This window comes from Pogona vitticeps, chromosome 12 (genome assembly GCF_051106095.1).
Source record: "Pogona vitticeps strain Pit_001003342236 chromosome 12, PviZW2.1, whole genome shotgun sequence".
Taxonomy (NCBI): domain Eukaryota; kingdom Metazoa; phylum Chordata; class Lepidosauria; order Squamata; family Agamidae; genus Pogona; species Pogona vitticeps.
This window is the reverse complement of record NC_135794.1, coordinates 12,164,150-12,171,797: the sequence shown is the minus strand read 5'-3', so window position 1 is coordinate 12,171,797 and position 7,648 is coordinate 12,164,150. Positions and strand designations below refer to the sequence as shown.

Sequence of the window (7,648 nt, the reverse complement as noted above, 5' to 3'; positions counted from 1 at the left end):
AGGATCTGAAGGGCCCTTCCACAAATCCCAGAAGTCAGGGAGGCCGGAGGAAGGGAAGAGACACCTACGAGGGTCTCAAAACCTCTAAGAAGTGCCTACCGACCGGGCTCAAATGTCGCCCAGCTACCCTCTACCCCAGTCTCCCTCCTCTTCACTTCTTTTGGAAACTCTACGGAAGTTTTCCCTCAGAAATGCATGTGCTCTCCAGGGGGTCAATTCTGTCACGCTTCGGGTCTTACCAGCTTCCTCTTCTCCCTCATTAACCCCTCTCCAACATTTGTTTTCCTTTTTATATGGAATTCGTGCTGCAACCCCTGCTCAGTGAGGGTGTCGGAAGCAGCCTCAAGCGGATTCCCACCATCGGGAAGGGTCGAGCCCTCTCTCGACTTCCAAGGAATCCCATCTAGCAGCTTCTGTGGGCAAAGGGAGAATAGTGGGAGGGGCGCTTCCTTTCGGTCCAAATCCTCCCCACAACCCGGCCTCGGGAAAGGCCACCTGACCCTCTGCTCCCTTCATGCCTTTCCCTTAGGAGCCCTCCTCCAGAGCACCCCAGTCACAGCGCTAGACGAAAGAACGCTGCAGCTTCTTCTGACCGGTAAGGCACGGGAGCGATGGGGGCGATCGGGTGTCGCTGCCCACCTCAGTGCTCTCTCCTTGCTGAAAGAATGGGTGGGTCGTTGGGGGGAAGAAAGGGAGGGAAGATGAAGATTCCTTTCGCTTCCAGAAGGAGGCCCCATCACAAAATACAGGTTTGACCCTCCATTGACCAGACATTGGATTCCGGAGGGTCTGGAGGAAGCCCAAGCGTTGAGCTCCTGCATTGGCCGCCTAATGCAGGGCTGATCTGTGGATGCTTTGCCCACCTCTTGTTTCAGAACTCGCCCCATTGCAGGGGGACGCGAGCACAACCCTGCAATCAGCAGCGGAAGCTCTAGAGGACCACGTCCATCAAAAGAGGGCAGAGCTTCAGGACGACGCCACGCGTGGAAGCAGCACCACTCAGAATTCAGCCACGTGGTACCGGCGGCTACTTGGTTTTCGGCGGCACTAAATGTACGTATGTGGTTCTAAAACGGTTTTCTACAGTGTTAAAAGCCAGGGTTGGTTTTACATGGCGTTCCTGAAGTACTCCACCCAGGTGTTGTGGGAGAGAAGGCCGAATACCCAACTCTGGCCGCGGCGGTGGTGGTGGCGGCGGTTGAGGAAGGAGCAACTTGAGGGGAGGTGGAGGTGGCGGGGAGGGTTCAACAGCAGCACAAGAGGAGAAGGTAATTTCTCCTTTGTTACAACCGTTTTTCTCTGAGCTCCTCCCGAAAGGCACACCTTGGACACGCATCGGGGTTGGACTGGAGCCGGGAAAGTGAGGGCGCCGGGTTACTCTACAGGAAGCCTGAATGGAGACCTTTTTCCTCGTGTGATCACACCGCTAGATCCTTAGAAAGAAGGGTTAATGTGCTTCATTGACAAAGGGGGGAAGTGAGCTCAAACGTTCCTTGGAAACATCAGTAGGACCCTCCAGGGCCTCTCCGCAGACTTTCCATTCCTTTCTTGCCCTTTTCTTCTTCCAGGCCATCCATCGAGAGCAAAGGCTTCACCCCATGAAAGAGAACTTCTACAGCCGGGCATTCGCCAACCATCAGACGAGATCCAAGAACTGACTCGTGGGACTGGAGGAACAGACCGACGGATTCGACGTTGAGAAAAGAAGGGAGAGGCTCAGGTTTGAGGGTACCAACTCCTCGCCATTTCTCAGATCCTCCTCTGGCCTAGAGAAGGTCAGGTAACGAATGAATTCTGCAGGTTTGGTCCACCGCTGATCTTCTCTGAGGAACTGGAATCCGTCAGGGATTGAAGACAGCTCTTCTTCCTGAATGTTCTTTTGTTGAAAAATTATTTAGATCATTGAAGAAAAAACGCCAAAGCAAAGGAGATGCACAACCATAGGTTAAAAAAACCATAATAATAAGATGAAGACAAACTGGGGGGGATTAAACTTTCTGGTCACACTGATCAAATAAACCCAGACAAAAATCAGAGGTTTCCAATATGGTACAAAAAATATATATAGATGGTTGTTGTGGGTTTTTCCCATCCCTATCTAAATTCCTTTCCTAAACCTTTCCTTTCCCATCCCTACCTAAACTCTTTTCCTCCCCCTTTCCTTTCCCATCCTTATCTAAACTCTTTTCCTCCCCCTTTCCTTTCGAATCCTTATCTAAACTCCTTTCCTCCCCCTTTCCTTTCGAATCCTTATCTAAACTCATTTCCTCCGTCTTTCCTTTCCCATTCCTAACTAATCTCTTTTCCTCCCCCTTTCCTTTCCAATCCCTATCTAAACTCCTTTTCTCCCTCTTTCCTTTCCCATCCCTAACTAATCTCCTTTCCTCCCCCTTTCCTTTCCCTTCCCTAACTAATCTCCTTTCCTCCCTCTTTCCTTTCCCATCCCTAACTAATCTCCTTTCCTCCCCCTTTCCTTTCCCATCCCTAATTAATCTCCTTTCCTCCCTCTTTCCTTTCCCATCCCTAACTAATCTCCTTTCCTCCCCCTTTCCTTTCCTTTCCCTTCCCTAACTAATCTCCTTTCCTCCCTCTTTCCTTTCCCATCCCTAACTAATCTCCTTTCCTCCCTCTTTCCTTTCCTTTCCCTTCCCTAACTAATCTCCTTTCCTCCCTCTTTCCTTTCCCATCCCTAACTAATCTCCTTTCCTCCCCCTTTCCTTTCCTTTCCCTTCCCTAACTAATCTCCTTTCCTCCCTCTTTCCTTTCCCATCCCTAACTAATCTCCTTTCCTCCCTCTTTCCTTTCCCATCCCTAACTAATCTCCTTTCCTCCTTCCTTTCCCTTCCCTAACTAATCTCCTTTCCTCCCCCTTTCCTTTCCCATCCCTAACTAATCTCCTTTCCTCCCTCTTTCCTTTCCCATCCCTAACTAATCTCCTTTCCTCCCCCCTTTCCTTTCCTTTCCCTTCCCTAACTAATCTCCTTTCCTCCCTCTTTCCTTTCCCTTCCCTAACTAATCTCCTTTCCTCCCCCTTTCCTTTCCCATCCCTAACTAATCTCCTTTCCTCCCTCTTTCCTTTCCCATCCCTAACTAATCTCCTTTCCTCCCCCCTTTCCTTTCCTTTCCCTTCCCTAACTAATCTCCTTTCCTCCCCCTTTCCTTTCCCTTCCCTAACTAATCTCCTTTCCTCCCCCTTTCCTTTCCCTTCCCTAACTAATCTCCTTTCCTCCCCCTTTCCTTTCCCATCCCTAACTAATCTCCTTTCCTCCCTCTTTCCTTTCCCATCCCTAACTAATCTCCTTTCCTCCCCCTTTCCTTTCCCATCCCTAACTAATCTCCTTTCCTCCCCCTTTCCTTTCCCATCCCTAACTAATCTCCTTTCCTCCCCCTTTCCTTTCCCATCCCTATCTAAATTCCTTTCCTCCCCCTTTCCTTTCCCATACCTAACTAATCTCCTTTCCTCCCCCTTTCCTTTCCCTTCCCTAACTAATCTCCTTTCCTCCCTCTTTCCTTTCCCATCCCTAACTAATCTCCTTTCCTCCCCCTTTCCTTTCCTTTCCCTTCCCTAACTAATCTCCTTTCCTCCCTCTTTCCTTTCCCATCCCTAACTAATCTCCTTTCCTCCCTCTTTCCTTTCCCTTCCCTAACTAATCTCCTTTCCTCCCTCTTTCCTTTCCCATCCCTAACTAAACTCCTTTCCTCCCCCTTTCCTTTCCTTTCCCTTCCCTAACTAATCTCCTTTCCTCCCCCTTTCCTTTCCCATCCCTAACTAATCTCCTTTCCTCCCCCTTTCCTTTCCTTTCCCTTCCCTAACGAATCTCCTTTCCTCCCTCTTTCCTTTCCCATCCCTAACTAATCTCCTTTCCTCCCCCTTTCCTTTCCCTTCCCTAACTAATCTCCTTTCCTCCCTCTTTCCTTTCCCATCCCTAACTAATCTCCTTTCCTCCCCCTTTCCTTTCCTTTCCCTTCCCTAACTAATCTCCTTTCCTCCCTCTTTCCTTTCCCATCCCTAACTAATCTCCTTTCCTCCCTCTTTCCTTTCCCTTCCCTAACTAATCTCCTTTCCTCCCTCTTTCCTTTCCCATCCCTAACTAAACTCCTTTCCTCCCCCTTTCCTTTCCTTTCCCTTCCCTAACTAATCTCCTTTCCTCCCCCTTTCCTTTCCCATCCCTAACTAATCTCCTTTCCTCCCCCTTTCCTTTCCTTTCCCTTCCCTAACGAATCTCCTTTCCTCCCTCTTTCCTTTCCCATCCCTAACTAATCTCCTTTCCTCCCCCTTTCCTTTCCCTTCCCTAACTAATCTCCTTTCCTCCCTCTTTCCTTTCCCATCCCTAACTAATCTCCTTTCCTCCCCCTTTCCTTTCCTTTCCCTTCCCTAACTAATCTCCTTTCCTCCCCCTTTCCTTTCCCATCCCTAACTAATCTCCTTTCCTCCCTCTTTCCTTTCCCATCCCTAACTAATCTCCTTTCCTCCCCCTTTCCTTTCCTTTCCCTTCCCTAACTAATCTCCTTTCCTCCCCCTTCCTTTCCTTTCCCATCCCTAACTAATCTCCTTTCCTCCCCCTTTCCTTTCCTTTCCCTTCCCTAACTAATCTCCTTTCCTCCCTCTTTCCTTTCCCATCCCTAACTAATCTCCTTTCCTCCCCCTTTCCTTTCCTTTCCCTTCCCTAACTAATCTCCTTTCCTCCCTCTTTCCTTTCCCATCCCTAACTAATCTCCTTTCCTCCCTCTTTCCTTTCCCATCCCTAACTAATCTCCTTTCCTCCCTCTTTCCTTTCCTTTCCCTTCCCTAACTAATCTCCTTTCCTCCCCCTTTCCTTTCCTTTCCCTTCCCTAACTAATCTCCTTTCCTCCCTCTTTCCTTTCCCATCCCTAATCTAATCTCCTTTCCTCCCCCTTTTCTTTCCCATCCCTAACTAATCTCCTTTCCTCCCCCTTTCCTTTCCTTTCCCTTCCCTAACTAATCTCCTTTCCTCCCCCTTTCCTTTCCTTTCCCTTCCCTAACTAATCTCCTTTCCTCCCCCTTTCCTTTCCTTTCCCTTCCCTAACTAACCTCCTTTCCTCCCCCTTTCCTTTCCCATCCCTAATCTAATCTCCTATCCTCCCCCTTTCCTTTCCCATCCCTAACTAATCTCCTTTCGTCCCCCTTTCCTTTCCTTTCCCTTCCCTAACTAATCTCCTTTCCTCCCCCTTTCCTTTCCTTTCCCTTCCCTAACTAATCTCCTTTTTTCCCTCTTTCCTTTCCCATCCCTAATCTAATCTCCTTTCCTCCCCCTTTCCTTTTGAAGCCTTATCTAAACTCCTTTCCTCCCCCTTTCCTTTCCCATCCTTATCTAAACTCCTTTCCTCCCCCTTTCCTTTTTCCAACCCTGTCTAAACTCCTTTCCTCCCCCTTTCCTTTTTCCAACCCTGTCTAAACTCCTTTCCTCCCCCTTTCCTCCCCCCCCACTTCCCATGCTCTTTTGAGCAATGACAGAGTTCCTACTCCAGTCCTCTGAAGATGCCGGCCACAGAGACTGGCGAAAGTTCAGGAATAACAACCTTCAGAACATGTCCAGAGAGTCCGCAAAACCCACAACTACCATGTCACTCAAGATTTAGAAATCTGATCCATTGGTAAACTTTATAAAGAAGAAAAGACTAATAATCCTATCAATAAAAAAGAAAAGTGGAAAGGTGGTTTCGCCAGGAGCTTTTCTCTTATGATCCCAAGGTAGACCAGATTAGTCCCCCTCCGAGTGCCTTTGTACTTTTCTCCTGGAAATATTGATTTCTCTACAGGAAAACAGACCTGAGAGCTGACATGAAATCGCTCCCTTTTCTGCCCAGAAGTAGGGCTGCATATTTGACAAAGCTTTCCTGAAAGCATTAGTTCCATCATGCATTGGCTTCTATGGGTGCCTTAGAAATCAATCCAAAGGTCCAGCGGTGGACAAATCTGCAGACTTCACAAAACCCTTTGGGTCTACTTTGAAAAGGATCTGAGGAAGAGGTGATACGTTGGACCTAAAAACCTAACAAAAAAAAATGCCGACTCTTCACCAAATCTTTGTTGTTTTCTGTTCAGATGTTAACGGATGGGGTTGGGAGTTAATCAGAACCAGAATATGATGGACAACTGATCAAAGGGATTGTAAACACCTGTAAAGTTTCTGGAAGACCAAAGGAAATCTTTTTGGGTGAGGTTACAAATTGTAGCCAGGAAACCCCAAACCAGAAAACCCTCTGCACGACAGGGATGAAGACGACATCCCACAAGAGCCTGTAACTCCTAACAAGAGACCTCCAGCTTAAAGCCTCTAAACACAGCTTGAAGATGAAAAAAAAGTTCCCTCTGTCCTCAGTGGAGAAGAAGAAGAAGACGTCTCACGAGCAGTCCTCGTTTTGCACAACAAGAGATCTACAGGGTGGAGCCTCAACATACAGTATCTCTCTGAAACAATAAACTACCAGTCAAGAAGGATAAGATTAAGACGTCCGTATCATTTTTCATGTCAATGTGTACGTTATTATAGAGAATGTATTCAAGTTTCCCACCTTGTAAAACGGCTATACTTTTGATTCTTCTTTATTAAAATGTGATACAGAAGTTTTCACAAATTTGAATGCAGTCTTGTTTTTTGTTAGCTTTGTGTGAAAGAGGGATTCTGTCCTGCGTTGATTACTGAATTCCACCACCTTAGGGATTAAATACGTAGAGTTTGCTGATCTGAAAGAGCCCTGGGTGAGATCAGACCCCAGGAAAAAATCACAAGGCCCCCCGTCTGCTCTCTCGATCTCCTTGGAGAACAAGCTTTGTCAAGCCAAGGCCTTCTGGGCGTCCGGGATTACAACTCTCCCGGGCCTCAGCCAGCATGTCTGGGGGTCAGAGATAGGGAGAGGGGGGCCAGATTGAAGAAGGTTGCCTTCCGTTCGAGGAGAGAATTCTCCTCCAAGGCTGAACGCTTCCTCTAGAATTGGTTGGGGGCTCTGTGCCCGAGATGGGCAAGACTGAAGCCGAGGGCAGATGGGTACAAGGCCCGAAGGAGAAGAGGGCGCTCCTTTCCTTTGGCCTCCTCTGCCACGTCGCTCAAGCTGCTGCCGGAGAGGAGAGGTTCCTTTTTTGGAGAGTCCTCGACGGATTGCTTGCTTCGTCCCATTTCTTGGTCAACCTTCTCCTGGTGAGGGCACCCGAGGTGCCCCGTACCCATTAAAACACCTGGTCAGCCTAAATACACCATGCATGACAATGTTTTAAAAAGTGAAGCATACAGGAATGATTAAAAAGCAATTTGTTCATTATGTAATAACAAAAGGCATTTTTTAACTTTCAAACCCCGCTTAAAACTAATGCATGTCCAGCATCCTGGAGCATCCACTGAATCTTAGATATTAAAAACCTACCTAAGGAGGCAGGTCTTTCAGTGTTGCTGAAAGGAGAAAAGGGAGGTGGCCCACCTCCGTGCCAAGGGAGGGCATCTCGCAACCGGAGGGAAGCCCCTCTCTCTACGTCCTTGTCAAAGACGCCTCGGATGCCAAGTGGGGCCAAGAGAAGGGCGAACTTCTAACCATCACATTTAAGTCCCCAATGGCGGTGGTGGCTTCAGTTGAACACTTCTGGCCAAAATAATAATAATTTTTTTAAAAAAATCTCTAATTTGGAGAACTG

The 7,648-nt window shown here is 47.9% G+C and overlaps 1 protein-coding gene and 1 long non-coding RNA gene across 2 annotated transcripts in view; one reads left to right on the top strand and one right to left on the bottom strand.

Annotated features, from left to right (window-relative positions):
* Positions 1-7,648, bottom strand: part of VPS33B (VPS33B late endosome and lysosome associated) — a 77,814-nt gene that overhangs the window by 50,680 nt on the left and 19,486 nt on the right. The gene's annotated exons all lie outside the window — the stretch shown is intronic.
* Positions 490-6,600, top strand: LOC144584544 (uncharacterized). Its single transcript, XR_013538869.1, has 3 exons — positions 490-595; positions 876-1,053; positions 1,569-6,600. It is a non-coding gene; the product is annotated as an uncharacterized LOC144584544 (long non-coding RNA).